This window comes from Ursus arctos, unplaced genomic scaffold (assembly GCF_023065955.2).
Source record: "Ursus arctos isolate Adak ecotype North America unplaced genomic scaffold, UrsArc2.0 scaffold_3, whole genome shotgun sequence".
Classification (NCBI taxonomy): domain Eukaryota; kingdom Metazoa; phylum Chordata; class Mammalia; order Carnivora; family Ursidae; genus Ursus; species Ursus arctos.
Genome location: NW_026622985.1, coordinates 59,933,417 through 59,956,137, shown reverse-complemented (window position 1 = coordinate 59,956,137; position 22,721 = coordinate 59,933,417). Strand labels below are relative to the sequence as shown.

The 22,721-nt window shown below is 37.2% G+C and overlaps 1 protein-coding gene and 2 pseudogenes across 5 annotated transcripts in view; 2 read left to right on the top strand and 1 right to left on the bottom strand.

The window, feature by feature from the left end:
- BBS9 (Bardet-Biedl syndrome 9) overlaps positions 1-22,721 on the bottom strand; it is a 416,531-nt gene that overhangs the window by 354,700 nt on the left and 39,110 nt on the right. The gene's annotated exons all lie outside the window — the stretch shown is intronic.
- Positions 840-6,821, top strand: LOC113265663 (V-type proton ATPase subunit G 1-like; annotated as a pseudogene).
- On the top strand, positions 18,322-18,648 carry LOC123001529 (gamma-aminobutyric acid receptor-associated protein-like 2; annotated as a pseudogene).

Here is a 22,721-nt window from a genome sequence, read left to right as displayed (position 1 = left end):
CCTCAAAGGTCAAAAGTACACCGATACATTGACTCACATCAATTTTGCAAGTCTTCATTCAGTACATATAAAACCTATACAGTTGTGATTAAACATTTATAAAAGGAACAATGTCAAAGTCTTTTCTTTATTAAGGTATATCAATGTATCCTTTGCTGTAATGTCTGAGGTTGATAGTGTATCTTTTTGCTCTTTTAGGGAGGTTGGCTTATTATATTAAGTGTAATTATTTTTAAACCTACTACAAATAATAAAATTGTACACAAAATTTAATGTTTTCATCTTATGAGTTTTTATAGTTCATCTTGTTTCCTCTGGCCATTTGCTTTTAATGTGCAACCAGTGAACAGTATGTTTTTTATGTTTCACGTTTAAAAATTAAGCCTTCCAAAAACTCAGTCAGAAATGTCCATTTCAAAAAGCTTACTTCAGCCAGTTGGCTCTGTCAGTGACATACGTGCAAAGTGAAAGTGTAACCAATAGTGATTTCTGCAGGTCAGATGGAATCACTTAGCATACTCAACATGGTTTCCAGTCCATGCCTCAAGAGGAATGTCCTTCAGCGAGCAAGTGTTTCTTTTAAACATCAGACCAGCTACTGTTGTTTGAACACCAGTGTTATCTTGGCATGGCTGGAATATATGTACATTCTGAGGATTATAAATGCTATCCTGTATCCAAATATAATTGGAATATATTTGCATTATAAACATTGTGTGGAGTCAATATAAAATTTAAGTAACCAGCAGGTAGTATTTGGAGAACTAAAATTTTTGAATTTTAATCATTTCCTCATTTTCAAAGTTTCTTTAAGCGCAAAATACTGCACAGATACAATAATGGCTCAGGTAAGCAGAAATACCAAATGTCAAAAAAAATCATCTTAAGTGTTAAAAAATTAGGAACTGCAAATAATCTTACATATGCTCTTTTCTGTCACACAACAAGTGACTATTGTTAATAAAAACTACCATAAAATTAATAACTCAGGAAATGACAGACGTTGGCGAAGATGCAGAGAAAGGGGAACCCTTTTGGTGGGAATGCAAACTGGTACAGCTACTCTGGGAGAAGTAGAGGCTGTGAGACAGTTCCCTGAGAGCCCCTGGTTGAGCACCGACTTGAGCATGCACATGGAGAGACTGTGCAGGACTGACCAGAGGATGATAGCTACAGGGGAAGGAACGGAACAGATAGCAGCAGTCAAGCAATGCTGGGGGATGTTAAAGGCCTGGCCCAGCTGATATGGGGAGACTTCATTAACACCTTGTAAACACCCTAAGAAAGGCTGTTCCCTTAAGAGTAAGAACCATGCCCCAGAGTAAGCCCTGCTCTAGACTCACCGAACAAAACCCAAAACCAAGCCTTAATGAGATACACAGGGAAGAGAGTTTGGGAGTTAAGAGATCTCAAGTCAAGTCAAAGAAGTTGAAGAAATACCTTGGACTTCTCACAGATCTGTCCCACAACAACATAAAATCAAGCTGTCACAAGTTCAAGGTGATCAGCCAGTAACTGAACTTGTTATTTTCAGTCTTTTTTTTATTTTAGCTTTTCTGCTGGATATGTAGAGGTATCTCATTGTGGTTTTAATTTGAATTTTCCTGGGGCCTATCGATGCTGAGCATCTTTTCATGTCCTATTTGGGCCATTGGTAAATCTTCTTTTGTGATATGTCTCTTCAAATATTTGTCCATTTTTATAAATTGGGCTATCTTCTAATTGAGTAGTAAGAATCCATTATACGTTCTGGATACAACTCATTTGTCAGCTATATGCATTGTGAATATTTTCTTTCAGTCTGAGGTTTGCCTTTTCATTTCCTTATAAAAATGTTTTCTTTTCAGGGTGCCTGGGTGGCTCAGTTAAGCGCCTGCCTTCGCCTCAGGTCAAGATCCCAGAGTCCTGGGATCAAGTCCCACATCAGGGTCCCTGCTTAGAAGGGAGTCTGCTTCTCCCTCTCCCTCTCCCTCTATCCGCACCCCTACTCGTGCTCCTTCGCTCTCGATCTCTCAAATAAATAAAATCTTTATTAAAAAATGTTTTCTTTTGAAGATATCTTTCAAAGACTAGATTTTAATTTTGATGAAGCATAATTTATCATTTTCTTTCTTTCATGATTAGTGCTTTGTATGCCTGAGCAATCTTTGCCTACTCCAAGGTAATAAAAATTTTCTTTATAAAAATAAATATTTTTTTCTTTGACAAGTTTAATAGTTTTAGCTTTTAAATTTAGGTCTATAACCCACTTTATGTTAAACCTTGTCATTTTTCTTCTTGTTTTTATATGGATTTATTTTCAGTTATGGAAGCAATCTTACATTCTTGCAATAAATCTCCAATTGCTCATGATAGGTTACCCATTTTGTATATTGCTAGATTCCATTTGCTAATATTATTTTTGCATCTGTGTCAATGAGGGATACTGATTGTAATTTTTCCTTATCATAATATCTTTATCAGCTTTAATATCAAGACTATATAGCCCTCATAAATAGGCTGGGAAGCATTTCCTTCCTCAACTATTTTTGGAAAGAGTTTATATAACACTGATATTCTCTCTTCTTTAAACATTTAATATATTTCACCTGTGACACTAAGCTAGAAATATTTTTTACGAAATGGATTTTTATTATTAATTCAAAAATTTGAATAGATATAGGGCTATTAAAACTTTCCATTTCGTCTTGTGTTGGTTTTTAGTAAATTATGGTCTTGAAATCATTTATTTCATCTAAGTTATTAAATTATTGGCATAAAGTTGTTCATAATGTCCCTTTATATTCACTTTAATCTGTCTGTGGTCTAAAAGTCTTTTTAAAAACAGAGTTTCTAGATTCACAGAATAATGTTGGTCACCTAATTCCAAAGCCCTCCCTCTTTTACTCCCCGGGGGGGGGGGGGGGACATAAAACTACACTGAGCCTGTAACTTCTGCATTATTGTGATACAGAGAATACTGCAACCTCCACCATATGTGGACGGGGGAATTCCAACAACAATTCTACTATGAGCCCATTGTTACTACCAGAAACCTAAGAGTATAGTAAGTAGAGAAGGAAAGGCTGATAAGATTCTACAAAAAGGAATAGAGGGAAGCAGAGATCTTAGGGAAAGCACAGACAAAAATCAAAGAAAAAAATGAAACAATAAATGCAAAAATACTCAACATGGGTTGGGCCCTGGGAGTTCATGGCTCTGGCTACAGGAAAGGAACTTGAAAGTACATAGGATTCCAAGGGGCAGTCTTAGAGAAGCACTTGATTTTGGGAGTTAGCTAGAAAGAGAAGAACAGAGGTTTGTTTATTGTAGTGATATGGTCAGAAGACATTCTGAAACTACTTTACATGTGTTATAGGAATGAGTGAATGAATACATATGTGAGGGTTGTTGGGAGACAGGGATCCACTTTGGAAGAAGGGATATAAATATGGAATGGGAAAGGAAAAAAGAACCACGTAGGGATAGACTGAAATTGGAGATATTGGTGTGAACTCATGATATCTAAATAATGTATATGTCTAAGTTGATGCACGTTCATGTGCGTATATCCATATTTCTGTGCATGTTTTTATGTATGTGCTTATGCATGTATGTATATGTACACATACATATCTGTAGCTTTGTCCTCTAACAGGGCCTAGAAGTAAAGATACCATGTAAGATGAGCACACCTACCACTCAGATCTCAGTCTCTAATACCATTTCCCACTAAAAGGAACCAGGGCTCCTCACAGAAATAGCTTATTCCGTGGCTAGAGTAGAATAGGTAGGTATAAGATGATCCTGGAACATCCTGCTGTGCTATACAGTTTTAAAAGTCCTAAAAAAAAAAGAGTATATCACAGGGACACAGGAGCTAGCTTGAAGAGGCTTCCATTGGCCAAATCTCGGACAATTTAAGCACCAAAATTATTAAGTTCAATATTGACTTATAAACTATTGGGAAACATAGAAATACATGAGTCCACACTAATAATAAATACACAAATGAATAAATGAGGGAGAAGGGAAATCTACTGCTTATAGAACACTGACGGCCAAATGGCAAATATAAAGGAAGTGTTGAGTTAGAAAAATCATCTTGGACGGGCACCTGGATGGCTCAAATAGTTAAGTGTCTGCCTTCACCTGGGATCGTGATCTCAGGGCCCTGGGATCAAGCCCCAAGCCCCACATCAGGTTCCCTGCTCACTGGGGAGCCTGTTTCTTCCTCTCCCTCTGCCATTCCCTCTGCTTGTCCTCTCAGGCTCCCTATCTCTCTGTCAAATAAATAAATAAAATCTTTTAAAAAAATTTATTAAAAAAAAAGAAAGAAAAATCATCTTGCAACCATTACTGTAAAGATTTTTTTCAGGCAAAAATCATCAATGAATGATAAAGTTAAGGGGAAATTTTGATGAAAAGCAGGATATGTACACTGCTTACTAGTAACAATGGGGGAGAGCAGTAATTATACAGTGGAGAAATCAGGCAACACCTTGACCAGCAGATCAAAATTAATCATCAATGATGGTGACTCTACATGATACTGTAAGGAAAATGCAATATTACCTATTCTTAGCAGTAGTATACTAGTCTGGCCAAGAATGTATAATCTTAATGTCACAAGGAAGCAACTGATAAACAAAATGAGAAATGTTTTATTTAAGTCGTGAGAGAGACTCTTCAAAAAATGTCAATATCATAAAAGACAAGGAAAGGAAAGGCTGTGGAAATTTCCCAGCTTAAAAGAGGCTAAAAATACATGCAAATGAATACAGACTGGACTAGATCTTGTAATAGTGGGGGGGGGGTGCTATAAAGCACTTTTTACATTATTAGAACTGACAAAATTAGAATTTGGGTATTAGAATAGATAAAAGTATTATATCAACATAATTTTATAGAGATTAATAACTGTACTGTGGTTAGGTAAGAATATTCCTATTCTTAAGAAATACACACTAAAATGTTTAGGGGTAAAGGGTCATGATGTATGTAATGTACTCTCATAAGGTTCAGAAAACAAAGCAAAAAAAAATGTGTATGCATGAGAGACAGTGAGCACAAGAGAAAGACAGAAAGGTGATAAAACAAATGAGATAAAATATTAACAATGGAGAAGTCTGATTAAAGGGTATATAAATGTATTTTAAATTATTTTTAACTTCAGAGAATACAAGGAGAAGGAATATAATCATGCTTCAGCTGTCAGTAGTGTCTACACAGCCATAATAATGCAAATTCTTGTATTAGTTACAGAAAAGGTGAAGCTGCCATAACAAATATACCCCAAAATACAATTACTTAGATAGTTTACATTTATTCTGCTAACTATAGGACAACTTCTTTTCTTAACTCTTCCCACCCCTCTATAAGTAACCCCACTTCTTTAAAGTCTCTTTGTTTGAACCATCTGCCATGAATGCTGTTTCCTGCTGGGATCTTAACTGTTATAGTATAGCAGGAATTTGGGGGCTGGTTTGCTCACATAGCTGATGAATGCACAGATGATTTCCCTGCGGGGGCAGGGAGAAAAAACAACAGAAATACATGGCATGCAATGGAATCGTAATTGTCCAATTATTAGTAGTACAGTGTGGGATAAAGTGCCAGTGAAAGACTTGGCTTTGAGAGATAAATGGCTATTGCACTTGATTGTCTGGTGACAACAGTAATTACAAAGACTCCTTAAGTCGGCAACCTGTTCTGCTTAAGCATTTACAAAATAAAAAAGCTTGGGACCTTGACCTCCCAAATCAAGATACAGGTGGAGAACCTAAAAAGCATCTATGGTGGCCATTTAACTGGGTGATGGTGCACAAATTAAAAGGAAACACACAGACTTCCAGGGTTCATTAATCCCTGAGAATGTCAAATGTCACATGATCTACTAGTTAAAGTGGGACTTACAGAATTTCAGTTAAAAATGAAGATTTGACGCGTCTTTCTCACAGTAAATCCAGTGGGTGCATAGATCCATCCTGCCATTATTTTCCCACTGATGTAATACGAAGTTGGAACAGATATACTCATGAACTACCTGAATCCCTACCTGAGCTTCTGCTAAAGAAGAGTATTGTAAAGGTTATTATGATAGCAGAGACTAACTGGAATCCCTTGGAACTTCCCCCAACCCACCAAAAGAGCACACTTTTCAAAATCAATACTCATCCCTAAGGAAACTGCAGAGATTAGTGCCACCATTAAAGACTTAAAATACCCAAAAATGATGCATCCTCATTCATGATCCTGTTTGGCCTGTGAAAGAGTCAAATGGATTCTGGATAACAACTATGGATTAGCATAAACAGGAAAGATTCCAATTACAGCTGCTATTCAAAAATAAGATATATTTAGTGGAAAAGGTCAACACAGCTCATGAAACCTGGTGCAAATCGATTAACCTATTACATTTTGTAATCCAAATGAATAAAGACAATCACAAGTAGTTCCCTACAGGGGACTCCCACAGCTACTGGTACTACAGGCCACCAGCATAGCCAGTCAGTTACAGCGCATCCAGCAGCTACTGCAAGCAAGAAGCAGGCCACAGAGAAGGTGTGTGAGCCCCACAGGCAAACAACCCTGAGGCCAAAGCAGGCCAAAGCAGCTCAGGCTAAAACTGAACAATATCACCTGCAGAGGGAGAAAGAGTTCCAGGCCAAGGAAGCTGCAGTTTGGGATCCCAGTGCAGCACTGAAGTGGAGAAGACCCAGGGGATGACCATCCTCCAGAACTACTTAAAGCAGAACAGGGATGAAGTCCTGGAAAACCTTTTAGTCTTTGTCTGCAACATCCCACCAGAAATCTGTGAAAATTGCCGCATAAATGGTTAGGGGAAAAAGAACTCTTGCACAGATTGGCATTTCAGATACCTTCATGGAATATGAAGCTTCAGCAAAGCTCAAGTTACATTCTTGCAAAAAGCCATGAAATTATTGCCGTACATTATACAGTAGGTCCCTTTACTTTTGGGAGAATAGCAAATCTAGCTTCTTGGTACAAACTCAGCTTACCCAAACACTTTATCTTTTTAACTCATATGCTTAGAAATTTAATGGGTGGGGCACCTGGCTGGCTCAATAGGTGGAACATGTGACTCTTAATCTTGGGATCATGAGTTCGAACCCCATTGGGCATAAAGATTACTTAATAAAAAAAATAAATAATAACCTTTAAAAAAAGAAATGTAATGGGTATACATTGTGTGTTTTCCCATGCTTTTTAGCTCAAGCAACATATATATCAATACTGGCATTTTCTTTCTTAGATAAGTTTAAAAAAATTAAGAAAGGGATTATTTTTTCCCCCTGCTTTCCTGAAGGTCAGGTACTTCATTATGAACAAGTAATGATAATCTGTAACCTATGTGAAGCAGCAGCCAGCCTTAAAACAGTCCTTTCTGGATAAGGTTAGTACAAAGAATACTAGTATAATTGTTTGGGCTGCTTTTAGTTTATCTTAATCAAAATTACCAAATGATGGAATTCAAAAACTAGTTACACATTATTTTTTGGTGTACTGATAAACATTTACAAGTAAAAATTCTTTGTCGTGCAAAATTTTTAAAAAACGATATCTTCTTTTAGTGCTAGTCTAATATCGATGACATTATAAGTAAATCTGGTAAGAAGGAAGTGGCAAGTACCTCATAAAAATTCAAGAGCCCACCACACTGTGAAGTTTCCAGGAAAATCTGGGATGCATTAGAATATGCCCTCTAAAAAAAGATGTTGCTTCACCTGCATTGCCTTCCAAAAAGAAAAAAGCATAAATCTTGGAGACTGTCCTTGAATTTTGGAAGCAATATGCAATACATTCAGGTAGAGTGGCTACTTTTAAGTAGAGCCCAGAGCAAGAGAGGGCCCTGAGGCTGATAAAGGCTACAACGTAAGCTGATCTTCTATGGCGCAAAAGACCCAGCAATACTTGAATTACCTATTCCAGATAGGTCTACTCTACACTGCCTCTGAAAACCCCCAAAAGAAGAGTCATTGCACAGACCCTCAGGTTATCTGTCAATAATTATTCTCCATTTGAGAAACAGCCCCTAGTTCTGCAGTGCCATGATACAATAGAGTACCTAGTTACAGGACACCAAGGGACTAGATGACCAGAGCTGCCCATCATGAAATGGGTTACCCAATCTACTGAGTCATGAAATTGAGTATGTGAAACAGCATTTTATCATTAAAGAGAAATGAAATATATAAATAAGAAAAGAAGGCATAAACTGAGTAAGTGGCTCAAATCCCATAGTACCTACTCCAGCTACCTCACTGCCTCTTCCATGACCTCATGTGGAGTTCCCTATGACCAATGAACAGAAGAAAAATTCCACAGCCTTGGTTTACAGATGCGTCTACATGATATGCTGGCAGCAGGGGTAAACTGTAACATCAATTTCCCACTCCAAAGTCTCCTTGAAAAACAATAACAGAGGAAAACCTTCCCAATGAGTTTAACTTTGAGCGATACATCTCATTGTCACTTTACTGGGAATGTGAGATAGCCTAAGATTCAGACTTACACTGATACATGGGTAATGGCTAATGGGTTGGGATCAAGGAAGTGGAAATAAAAAGACTGAACTATTGGTAAAAAGGAGGTCCAGAAAGGATCTGTGTGGAAGGATTTCTCATAATGGACATACTCTGTGAAGACATTAGAGATCCTAGCTCCCAGGAAAAGAAAGCTTCCAGCAAGGAACACAGTCACAGTTCTCTTAAATTTGAAGCTGAGACTGCCCCAGTTGGTACTCCACCACAGGCAAAAAAAAAAAAAAAAAATTTTTTTTTAAATGGTTAATGTGCCGACAGAGTGATTTCTCCCTATTACTAAGAGGACATTGGGTGGCTGTTGTACAACAGGAACAGATAAACTACGTCTAAATTCCAAGGGATTCATTGGCCAACCTCTTAGTATTATTCCTATGTCCAATAATAAACTTAATGAAAAACTATGTTAACCCAATAAATATAGGACACTTAAGGACTCAGGATCTTTGGGGTATGAAGGCAAAGAAGCCTGATGAGCCAATGTGCTGAAAAAATATAAGAAGAATATAAAATAGGTAGTGGAGAAAGGAAGTTATCGTTATCAACTTCAGTCTGTTGACCAGCTATGAAAGTGGAGAATGTTACAGCTAAGCCTATTCTACATTAATAGTTTCTCTACCATCCTACCCCCTTTCCCACTAGGTTATATGATAAGCACTAGTGATGACTACATTGTAATTCTGGTTTCAGATGGGATAATAACAAAAATATCATCCTGCAACAAAAGGTGACTGATGAGACTTTGTGTCTCCCCTGCCTGAATGAAGAGTAAGAGGAAAGGCCCTTCTCCATGGCTCCTGCTCTTAATAAACCCTCAAAATAATACCATTACTTACTCCTGTCCCTTTAACCCTAAAAGGGGTAAAAGCTGATCCATTTCTGATAATACTTGGATGCTTCATTATTTGCCCCCTTAACTCTGCCTACACCTGTCAATGATCCCTTCACTAAAATCTTTTCATTTAAATAATCTGAGAGAAGCTCTATTTCCTGCTGGGATACTGACTGATACAAAAGTATATGTGGAAATTAGAAAAGTAGTGTTCCAGTTTAGTAAAAATAAAGAAATAAGGATGATTTATTTTTTCAATTTTTTTAAGTAATCTCTGCACCCAACAGGGGGCTCAAACTCACAACCCAGAGATTAAGAGTCGCACACTCTACTGATTGAGCCAGGCAGGTGCCTCAGGATCATTAACTTATAATCTTTGTTACATGAAACCTACAGAGCAGCATTTCTCATAGTATGGTGGGTTGATCTTCTATGGATCCTGTGTAAGAATTATCTGGGGTTGTCCATCAAATGATGAATGGATCGATAAAATGTGGTATATATCCATACGGTAGAATTTAAAAAAAAAAAAAAACAGAATTAGCTGGGATACTTTAAAATTCAGATTCCTAGGCTTCACCCCAAACTTTCTTTTTTTTTTTTTTTTAAGATTTTATTTATTTATTTGATAGAGAGAGAGACAGCCAGCGAGAGAGGGAACACAGGCAGGGGGAGTGGGAGAGGAAGAAGCAGGCTTCCCAGCAGAGCAGGGAGCCCAATGTGGGGTTCGATCCCAGGACTCTGGGATCACGCCCTAAGCCGAAGGCAGACGCTTAAAAACTGAGCCACCCAGGCGCCCCCTCACCCCAAACTTTCTAAAACCAGAATTTCCAGAAGTGAGGCCCTAGACACAACACTTTAAGTAAATCTTCCCAGAAAATTCTTTGCACACTAAAATTTAAGAACCATTATTCAAAAGCAGTGATTCTCAAAGTATAGTTCCCCACACCAGCAATATCAGCATCATGTAGAAACGTGTTAGAAATGCAAATTCTTTGGCCCCACCCCAGCATTTTTCTGACCCCTACTGAGTCAGAAACTCTGAGAGTGGGGCCTAGCAGGCCTGTGTTTCGTTAAACCTTCCAGGTGATTCTGGAGGACACTGATGTTTGAGAACCACTAGAATTTTGTCTTTTCTCTGCACAGCAAATGTGATTTTTGTCAGCCAGCATCTGTTCCCAAATTCTATGTGATCCAAATAGGACTAACTCAATCCCCACAACTTACCAAAGAGCTAAAAACTTAACCAAGACCTTACCTATCATCCTCTGACCTTAGTGATGGGCTCATTCCAGTTATGAAATGAGTAGGTCATGGAGATGAAAGGTATAGCATAGAAAATACAGTTAAAGGTACTGTGATTGCAAAGTATGGTGACAGACGGGAGCTACACTTGTGAGCGTAGCATTTTATACAGTTGTTGAATCACTATGTTGTACATATGAAACTATGTAACATTGTCTATCAACTATACTTCAATTTTTAAGTAAAAAATTTTAAAAATTAATAAAAATAAACTGGTTTTAAAAATGCTCTTATACTAGATCACGGACTAACAGAGTGTTCACCTCCTTTCCCTAGAGAAACCATGTGAGAATGATAGTAATCCTTGTATCTGCTAAAATTAAGAATACCCCCATTCTCTGAGCAAAACCAGTCCTATTGATAGCAATGAAAATGAAACTGTAAGAAACTAAGAGACAAAGTCCTGTCAAATGTTTACACTCTCCTTATGTTCCCCATTAATTATCATGCCAAGTACTCAGATATTACTTGCCCTGCTGCCAACCCTGTGCCTGAGGTGGGATTACTCAACCGTCTGAACATTCACTGGGTCCCAGAGGTGAAACCATTCACTCAACTGTGGGGGCAGACAACCAAGCTTTTGCCCATGGCTTACAGCCAAGCTTCTGTAATCATGACCTGGCACGCATTCTGACCCCCTTTATTATTATTTCACTCAGGGCAGAAATTAAGACCCTGTGGAGACAGCCACTCACATTTTCTTTACCTGACTAGTGACTCTGAGGCATTATATCAAAAGAGTTAGTATGACTTCCTATTTCAAGATTGTTAATTAAAGACTATTATGTCCTCTTCTCTGAAAAAACCACCCGAAACAAAAAGGAGTAAAATAAAGAAACATAAACTCCTTCAAAGAAATCAAAAGAACTGTAGTAAGCCTAACCACAATCTATGAAGATGGGAAGTGAACAGAGAAAAGGTAAACAATACAAAAGGGCACAGCAAGGCCAAATCTAAATGCCTGAAGAATATATTTACTCACCCCATAAAATTCTAAAAAGGCTCAGGAAGTAAAAGCACCACGTATCAGAGAAAGTGGGTTAAGAATGGATCTGAAGGGGCGCCTGGGTGCTCAGTCGTTAAGCGTCTGCCTTCAGCTCAGGGAGTGATCCCAGTGTTCTGGGATCGAGCCCCGAATCGGGCTCCTCCACTGGGAGCCTGCTTCTTCCTCTCCCACTCACCCTGCTTGTGTTCCCTCTCTCGCTGGCTGTCTCTCTGTCAAATAAATAAATAAAATCTTTAAAAAAAAAAAAAAGAATGGATCTGAAGACAAGAGAGTTATTTAAACAGGTATGTAAGTAACGGATACACAAACCTTCACAGGAGACAGAAAGCATAATCTCTGGAGAAGCTGAACGAGACAAGGGACTCCAGATTAGAGGGACACAGATATAGAACAGCATGGGACACTACATCAAAAACTAAGGATGTACTGTATGGTGACTAACATAACACAATAAAAAAATTATTGTTAAAAAAAAACAACAACAACATGGGAGGGGCGTCTGGGTGGCTCAGCTGTTAAGCGTCTGCCTTCGGCTCAGGTCATGATCCCAGGATCCTGGGATCGAGCCCCGCATCAGGCTCCCTGCTCAGCGGGAAGCTTGGTTCTCCCTCTCAAACTCCCCTTACTGTGTTCCCTCTCTCTCAGTCTCTGTCAAATAAAAAAATAACATCTTAAAAAAAAAAAAAAAACAGCATGGGAATGGAGCAAGTACCTGAAAATACATGGTTGAAGAAAAAGTCTATATCCTGGATAGTCAATCCTCTAATTGGGACTAGGCTCACGATCCCCAGAAAGAAGTTAAAGAAACCTATAGAGAAAGAAGACCACCTCAGGAGAAAAGACCTACAGCTACAGATATTTGGTTCTCCAGGAAAACAGCTAGTTCATCCCCTAACTGTTCTCAAGAGAAGCCCAACAATTCACAAGACTTGGGCCCTGGGCCCAGGGACACAATCCAGAGAAATGCAAATCAAAACCACAATGAGATAACCACCACACACCCACTAAGGTTGCTGTAATCAAAAAGAGGGATAATAACAAGTGTTGACAAGAATGTGGAGAACCTCATCCTTGGGTGGAACCCTAATGCATCAATGGTAGGAATGAAAGTAAGTTCAGCAACTTTGGAAAAATGTTTGGTGATTCCTCAAAAGTTTAAGCATTAGAGTTACAGTAAGACCCAGCTATTCTACTCCTAGATACATACCCAAGAGAAATGAAAACTTGTATATGAATGTTCACAACAGCATAATTCACAATAGCCATAAAGTAGAAAATCTAAATGTCCATCAAATATGGCTTCTCGGCCTTTTGGCTAGGATCAAGTGTCTAAATGTCCATCAATTGATGAATAGATAAATATAATGTGGTATATTCATACAACAGAATACTATTCTACACTAAAAAGGAATGAAATACTGACACATGCTACAGTACAGATAAACCTTGAAAACGTTATACTAAAGAGCACTTTGGTGGCCCAGTTGGTTAAGTGTTTGCCTTTGCCTCGGGTCATGATCTCAGGGTCCTGGGATTGAGCCCCACAATCTTGGGCTCCTTGCTCAGTGGGGAGTCTGCTTCTCCCTCTCCTTCTGCTGCTCCCCCTTGCTTGTACTCTCGCTTGCTCTCTCTCAAATAAATAAAACCCTTAAAAAAAAAAAAGGAAGAAAACATTACACTAAGTGAAAGAAAGCCATCATAAAAGCCTTTGTATTGTATGATTCCATTTATGTGAAATGTCCAAGGGTTTTCACAATTTCCTAAGTGTTGGGAGCAATAAATGTGTCTTTTGTTATGTTAATGAGGTGACTTTTGGCCCTCACCTAAGGATGGGGGTTGTTGCCAGGAGAACCAATCATATGATTAGAGGGTTGAAACTTTCAATCCTACCCCTAACAACCCTAACTTCTAGGGAGGGGAGAGGGGCAGGAGGTTGAACAGATAGCCAACCGCCAGTGATTTAATCACTCATGCTTAAGTAATGAAGCCTCCATAGAAACCCAAAAGGACAGGACTTAGAAAGCTTCTGAGTTGGTGAACACATGAAAATTTGGGGAGAGCAGCACACCTAAACAGGACATGGAAGTTCCAGCCTCTTTCCCCATACCTTGCCTTATGCAGCTCTTCCATCTGGCTGTTCTGGAGTTATATCCCTTATTAAAAAACAAAAACAAATAAACAAACCAGTAATCTAGTAAGTTATCTGAGTTCTGTGAACAGCTGTAACAAATTAATTGAACGTAAGGAGGAGGTCACGGGAACCTCTGATTTATAGCTGGTCCATCAGAAGTACACATAACAACCTAGGCTTGGGACTGGTATCTGAAGCCTAAGGAGAGGGTCATGGGAACTTCCAATCTGTAGCTGGTGGGTCAGAAGCACAGGTTAACAACATGGGCTTACAACTGGCATCTGAAATGGGGAAATGGTTGGGTGCAGTGGGGGTGGGGAGCAATCTTGTAGAACTGTCCCCTTAACCTGTGGGATCTGATGCTATCTCCAGATGGATAGTGTCAGAACTGGCTTATAGGACACCAAGCTGGTGTCTGGAGAATTATCTGGAGAATTATTTGGAGCTGAATGGGAACCCCAACCCCATCCTTGCTCTACACATTGAAAACTGAGTCTCAGAACCATTTTAATGGTAAGAGATTTATTTCAGAGTGGTAAAAATGTTCTAAAATTGATGTGGTCATGGCTGCACAACTTTGTGAGTATAATAAAAATCACTAAATTGTGTGCTTTAAATAGGTGAATTGTATAATGTGACTTATATCTCAGTAAAAATGTTTTGAAAGAAAGATTAGATATATAAATAGCCAAGGACAGCCAGCTTGCCAACTGTCCTCTTTCCTTCCCTCTTCCTACTTGTCACCTATATTCAACAAGCAGGTATTTATTGCTCTTCATCCTCAAAACAAAAGAGAGAGAGAGAGAGAGAGAGAGAGAGAGAGAAGGGTTTTTCTCTTTAGAGAAATATTGGCCTGTCTGGGAAGAACTATAGTGATTAACACTGGTGCTAGTTCCTGTGAATGTATAGGCCTCCTCTCTCCATTCTGACATTTGGAGGTCCCTAATTTAAACTAGCTCCCCAACCACTCGCTTTAAGCTGGGCTGGCTGGTCAAAATCCAACCCACTTTCACAGTACTTAATCTTTCTATTGATTCATCCTAAAAAAAAAATAACAACAACAACAAAAACAAAACAAAACAAAACAAAAAAAACTGACAACCAGACACTTAAGGAAGGCCAGAAATAAGAAAAGCCCAAGAAAAACAAAAGAACGAAATAAAAATTACTCCAGAACAAAATGTGATAATTCAAAAAGTAAAAAATCGGGGAGAAAAAAAATCCCATACTGACAGATAATAGGAATAGGAACCAAAGGGAACTGACAGATACAACAGCATGACTGAAAGCCTAGAAAACTTGAGAAACTGTAAGTCTATGTAAAGAAATATATGATTTTTTTTTTTAAGAAATGTAGGATTTTTTGAAAAAAGAATCCACTAGAAACATTTTCCTTTGGGTAGCACAGAACATTGTAACTGTAAAGAAGGAAATATGATCGTGGTATATACTACATTGAACAATATTTACATATCTCAAACAAAGTATTATTAACTTTTAGAATCGTCTATAGAGAAGTCACGGAAGATTTAGCTACAATTACAGACCAGTATGTAAATATTATTAACCCTGATAAAGCAAGAATAAAGGTGGAGTTGACAGAAGTTGAGAAAGTTATGGTAGAGAGTAATAATGGTAAAGATAAAATGATGAATGTGCTCATTTTACAAAATGTGGAATCAAGGGGTTGAAAGCTGATGAAACAAGAAAGAGAAGTTCGAGTATCCTTTTTGCAGATGCAGAAATGAGCAGCAATGGAAATGAGATAGTGATATAACTGGAAATAAGAGAAAGAACATGTCATTGATCAAAACACTCTGTCACTGTGGTACACCAACAGAAAAAAATTAAATATGATGAATTCAAAAATAGTGGTGTAATTACATTATTTAGAGATAAGGAGTTAACCATGAAGGGGGGGGGAAAGGCAGGGGGTGGGGGGAAATGTCTTCATAGGTTTGTCTGTATTATTTGGCTTTTTATTTTTATCAAACGAACTGCGCATGGTTAAAAGTTATTTTGAATGCTTCTGTGATCTTGCAAGGTTTAAAGCGGTCTATTTTTAAATATGTAATAATCTATCTTGCTAACATACTTCTAACATCTCTCTAAGCCTAGAAACTTCATCCCTGATTTTCTAACATCCCTACAGTGGGCTGGATATTATGTGGTGTCATTAAATTCCCCCACCTTCAATGAAAACAGTACATAAATGTGCATGATGTGTAATCATTTTTAAATGGGAGAGAGAAGACAGGAAAATGAGTATGATATAATATTCTATAAGATAGATTATGGAAAAACCAAAAGGTAGAAGACTGATTTCTATACTTCTAGCTCACTTCAATAGCAGTGTGATAAATACAGAGAGCTCAACTATTCTATAATAAGCACTATATAAATCCTAAAACTCTACCATAACATATTAGACTTTAAAAAGCCAGAAAAATATAGCTATTGCCAGTTAATCTCAAAACTGGGGAAAATTTACAAGAAATATGTTCTGGCATGTTAGAGGTCCCTAATTTTAGTGTCTTCATTAACTGAATAACCTATTAGGCACAACGCCTACTTACCCATATCATTTGTCAAGCTTACATTTATTCCAATATAATTAATACACACTGATTCCCCAACAGATAATCTATTCTACACACTGACATCAAAACAATATGGTTTTTAGGAAGTTAGGCAGGAGAAGCAAAGAAAGAGTAAGGGATGACTGATGGAGCCAATTTCCCAAGTTTCAAAAGAATTTGTCACCATCTTTCAAAAATAAAAGAACCATTGATTGGGTTCCCAAATTATATTATGTGTTGATCAATTCAAGAACAGCCTAATACTGCTGAGAAAACCACAGAATAACAGGATTTTGAATAATCTTTCATTGAAAGGCAAAAGTTAAACATCATATTCCTTAAGAGAACTAGCAACAGTAGACATATTAATAGTGCTAGGCACTGTTTCTAATATATCAGGGCCCACATTAAAACCACTGCTAAAGTCTAGAAATGGTCATAACAAATCTTTCAACCTTACAGCATAAAAGTCAGTTGATAATTTCTTTGTCTAACACCTAATAAAACTCATTCTTCCAAAATTGTGGAAAAGCTAAGCACAGTCCTCCCTTATTATAAAGTTTCCTGTTACAAAGTTGCATGGTTTACACATATGTTATACTTTATTATTTTTTTAAAAAGTCCTCCTTATAACACCCTCTTTGTTGTAATACTCAACATACTTTGCCTCCAGGCTAGATATATAATGAAAGCAAAATGAATTCAGACAGATTGTTGAGGAAAAAACCTAGTTTCATTTTAGTAGTCTTTCTAAAGCCTTTTTTCTTTCCTTGTACCTTTTCATCATCTCAATGTTTTGTTCCCACTGAACATTTTCCTTTTCTTTTTACATATTTCCTTTGGTAAATGAAAGATGATAGATTGTTAAAACCATCTTGTACTAACTTAGAAACAAGAACTTTTAATATACAACTCCTGCCTTCCAAAACCTTGTGCAAATTTCATCTTTAAGACAATGAACTGTATAGAACTTAATCAACCAGCTGCAAAAAGCCATATGAAATCTTAATTTTCCACTCACACATTTTATGTTCATAGTCCCCTAAAATCATGAATACAACTTTCCAAATTAGATTTAGGAATAATTCTCAGTTATTGTTTCCGTATTAAATAATACTGTCTTATTTTAGCAAAGATCTAGAAATGCTTTCTTATTCATAAATTTCAATGTAAGGAAATTTGGTATTAAAACCCTGCTTATTTTTAACTTAGGCAGAAATACAGATCAAATTAATATAATATGGGGGCCTCATTCTGATACACCAAGCTTAATCATTTCTGATATTCTAAGTGAGCCAGAAATGACTTAAATTATGTACTATATGAAATAGTGATGGTGCAAATTTTTTTTTTTTTAAGATTTTATTTATTTATTTGACAGAGAGACAGCCAGCGTGAGAGGGAACACAGCAGCGGAGTGGGAGAGAAAGAAGCAGGCTCTCAGCAGAGGAGCCCAATGTGGGACTCGATCCTGGAACTCCGGAATCAAGCCCTGAGCCGAAGGCAGACGCTTAATGACTGCGCTACCCAGGCGCCCCTGATGGTGCAAATTTTATATCTTTAGAAGTTGAAGAGGTAAATACATGTAATACCATTCTTCCACATGTCTACTAATATTAGGATTCTATTCTTGATATTCGAGTATCCCAAAATTTTATAATAGTGAAAAAATGGGAAAAAAAACCTTTAGCAATATAATTCTTAAATCATCCTACATATGTATAACACTTAAAATATTTACTGTCCACATAAAGAATTACATAAGAATGTTCACAGCAGTTTTATTCACATTAGTAAAAAAAATTGGAAACCACCCAAAAGCACATCAAAACGATAATCAAGGTTGTTGTTGTTGTGGTTGGTGCACTGAGCTCCATGGTTCCAAGAGCTGGCTGCATCCCTTCCCTGCCACCGTCAGGAAGTGAATGTTCAAGGAGGACCACTTGCGGGAACACAGGTGCATGGAATCTGTGAAGATTTGAGCGAAATATCCTGACTGGGTTCTGGTGATTGTGAAAAAAGTCTCAGGCTCTCAGATTGTTGACAATGACAAACGGAAGTATCTGGTTCCATCTGACATCACTGTGGATGATGAGGAAGAGGATCCAGCTAGGCAATCTTCCTGTTTGTGGGTAAAACAGTCCCACAGTCCAGCCTAACTATGGGAGAAGGAAAAGATGAAGATGGATTCCGGTATGTGGCCTACAGTGGAGAGAACATTTTTGACTTCTGAGGGCCATTGCTGGGCTAGGTGCACTGTTCCTATTTGCACGTCTTGTAAATAGCCAGCCATTTTCAGTTACCAGACCTCTTCACATAGACCTAGTAATGCATTTGTAACTGGATTTATTTTTTAATATATTGGAAGGTCTTGTTTCCTTAGGTTAGTAAATTAACATACAGAGTTTTGTTATGAGTTTTCCTTTCTGTGCACAGTCCTCATGGCTATACTCTCCACGGAACTTGTTCCTCTGAAGATCATATTTAAGTGAGGTAGGCTGGGTATTGTAATGAAAGGGAGGGAGATAATGAATTTCTTCTGGATTATGTTTGAAGTGTTAAAGATGGCTAAGTATTAAAAGCACCTAAATTAAATCCTTAGCAACCAGAACGCTTGCTTCACTAGATTTTGCCAACTGCCAATCATGTTGGACTGAGCTAATCTGTTCCTCTTCCTGAAACTATTAAGGTAAATAATTAACAATAAAACTTCCTCTTACAAAAGCAAAAAAAAAAAAAAAAAAAGATAATATACTTAATGGTTATTGTGTATGTGGGCTTGTGTGTGTATATATACATGTGTGTGTATATGTGCATGCATATATATATACATGTGTATATACATATACACACACATACTTATATATGTGTGTGCAGATAGATATCCTCTACACAGAGTACTATGAATGTACTCTTAAAATAACTTTAACTTGGTCGTAGTCAACAAACCTTTGTTTTTCATATTAAACATTAACATATATCTCTACCCTGTGTTTTAGAATTTAAATCTGCAAGCAAGAGTTTCCATGTAGATTGGAAAAGGGTTACTGAATCAACTTAATTCAAGAAAGACTGGGGGGTAGGGGAGGACTGTTCATTTCCCTTGGCAATATGTTTTGTAGATGAATATTTTAAACTGTTGGAACATTTTATGTCACAGTGTCATTTAAATAAAGTAGTTTTATGGTAATCATTTTCCTTCTCAATTGAGTAAAATATTTAATAGCTTAGTTATTCCACTGTTAAGAAAGGAACCATGATGAAACATATATATATAGATCAAAAATGGCTGTCAAATCCTATCAAAACTACCATATTTAACCTTTCTCTCGTCAAAGGCAGTCCTGACCACAGACATTTCCATAACACTTTTCCAGGCTTGGCATTCAGCCACCATGAAAGAAATTATTTTTTTCAAACAACACTAAGAAACTTAAAATATTCTTTTTAGCCTGTCACCTCTTAGCCACAGTAGGCAAGGAGGTATTTAACCACCAAATTTCTATAGTATATATATATAGAAGGAATCAGAATTCACCTTTCAAGAAAAGTAACAACTTTAAATGATCACGTAAAAAACGAATTTGCAGACTACAGAGAACCCTCTTTATAACCTTCCCCCAGGAACTAAGTATACAGGAAGACGCTGTTTGAAAGTAACATTGTTTTATAGGTCTTGGACCAAAGATTTTATAAATGAATGCCATAAATATGAGAAAACCCAGCACAGGATGAGAATCAATCCTATTATCCCCTTGATCTTCCGACTTCTCACTATGGATCCATAAAGGATCTTAAAAACAAATGAGGGAAGTTCTCCAGTATTATAAAACACCTACATTTTAATGCCGAGGCAAGGAACAGGAGCCAGCACACCATAGGGATCCTTTTCTAACATTATTCTCTAACATTTCAACCATATCTGTTAGAAAATAAAGGCCATATGGTTCACTGGTGAGACAGGGTTATCAAAACATTATCTGTTGATTCCCTATAAGGAAAATAGCATTAATCTTTTATTAGCACTAATATCCCCACACAGAAAAGCAAGACTGTGTTCTGGCTGTCCATTCACCCCAGCTGAGCATATCAGTTCACTCTCTGGATGACTATCAAAGAATCCAGACGGCTTTGGGAAGCACAGCCTCTCAGCAACTACATGTGGCCACTAACACATTTCCTTGGCAGACAAGAAAAAAGCTTCAGTTTAGACAATTAGAAGTTATTTGAAGGCTGAGGATCTGATTATCTAGGGTTGCCTCAAGATGAGGCAAAAGGTGATTTACTTATTCTTCAGTTCACTGTTTTCTTTGGCGGGCTTTTTATTCCAAAGAATGCATGAATTTTTATTTATGTGACAATATAATCCCATACAAGCTTATAGAAGTCATTTTACGATTTAAAAAAATATTTCACCATGCTCATATATATTATTAGTAAAATCTGTTCACCTTCTTTACTGACAATTATATTCCAAACATACTGAACCTTTTATATACAGCATTTTCTTTCCACTTCGGTCACAAATGTGGGACTACTGTGCTGTCAGACCTTTATAATCTATACCATGCCCATATTATGCCTACATTCTAACTTTAAACTTTACTTGGTAAAAATTCTACTTTTCTGAAGTTTCATTTGGTGAAAAAAATCAAAGTGAAATAAAAGAACTTGAAGAGTTCAAGGAAAATGAGCTCTCACAGACACTGAGAGAAGAGAGATAAAAGGGTTGAGAAGAAGAAATGTCTTTTATACCAAATACCAAAGAATTTAAATAATTTTTGAAAACTAAAACCTTTTTGATTTGTGAATATTATCACAACTACTCAACAACTGTGAATATCACATTTTATGCAAAAAACATATTGATAACAAAAGGATGAATAATGTATAAAACAAAACTCCAAATCAATGAAAAAGCTCATTATTTCTACTGGTAAGCTTGACTTGTATAAATGCTGCCTCACTAGCATATGGGGAAATAGTTTGAGTAGAGGTTAAGCCTGGAGCCCCAAGTAATCACCTCCACCTTTACCACTATGGTAACTACTATAACCTCTGCACTGCAGTAGTCGGTCAACACGCGTTTGTTAAGGAAGAGGAGAAAACTCAGAAGTTGGCTAGAATGAGTGCGCTGGGCTAACATTTGTTTCCGAAAAATAACCTTGAAAGCCTGATGTGTAGAACATCAGCTCTGTGCAAACACATGGCAATTTTGCTTCATTCACCCAACAAATACTATATGCCAAGGACTGTGCAAGATACTAGAAACATGGTGAACAGAAGACATGGTCTCTGCCCTCACTAAGCTTACAGAAGGCCTCTCCCTCTTTCTCGAAGAGTTCACATACACCCTCTCTCTAACTAGTAAGAATATGAATTAAACAAAACAAGCACCAATGACAGGGTGATATGGAAGGCTGCAAAACTAAAACAAAATGAGAACCAAACAAAATCCTAACAACATATACATGTATATGAAATACAACATTATAACAATTGAGAAACAATTTGTTTTCAAGTGAGATACGGTTGTAGTGTCATCTACCAAATCTCCAATAATCAGTGGATGATCCACACAATATGAACAAGATGTAAAAGGAACAGATCTAAAATGACTCTCAGAGATTACTTCATGTAGGGAAATCTCAAATTTCATTAAACAAAAATCAATTTCAAGTGATAGTCCAAGCATATAGACTGAAAAGGGAACCTGAAAAGCCAAAGTAGCAAAGACAAGCAGAATGCACCGATGACTGTCAGAAGTGACGTTGTACATGCTCCCCATCAGTCCCAGAGTACTGACACGGGGTACTCCCCCTCACTGCCAGAGTGCTGATCTAGGGTACTCCCCATCCACCTGCAGACACTGTTATCAGACATCTTGAGCTGTGACTGGACACAGCCCTCAAGAAGGCTTTCCCAGAATATAAAATATGCACAGGTTTAAAATCACTGTATGAAATTTTTTACCATTTTAAAGGAAAGGCCAGTTTGATTTGGAGTATAAGAATTGACAGGTAAAATACATCCATCGCCAAATATTTAGGAATACCATATAACATGCTATTTTTTCTATTTATAGATAAACCCAAGTAATATAAGTTTTTTTTTCTGTTTGCTAGTAAATCCATGTGTTTTCAACTGATGTAAACTGAAGACCAATATTTAATAAATTCTTTAACTGACTTCAAGATATATTCATATTAAGTAAAAGCTTTGCTAAGAAATATATCTATTTCACGTATTTATTGCCACTACTTGCATACATCCCATATTATATAGCACCAGACTTCACAGGATAAACATACTTTCTCAATGACTG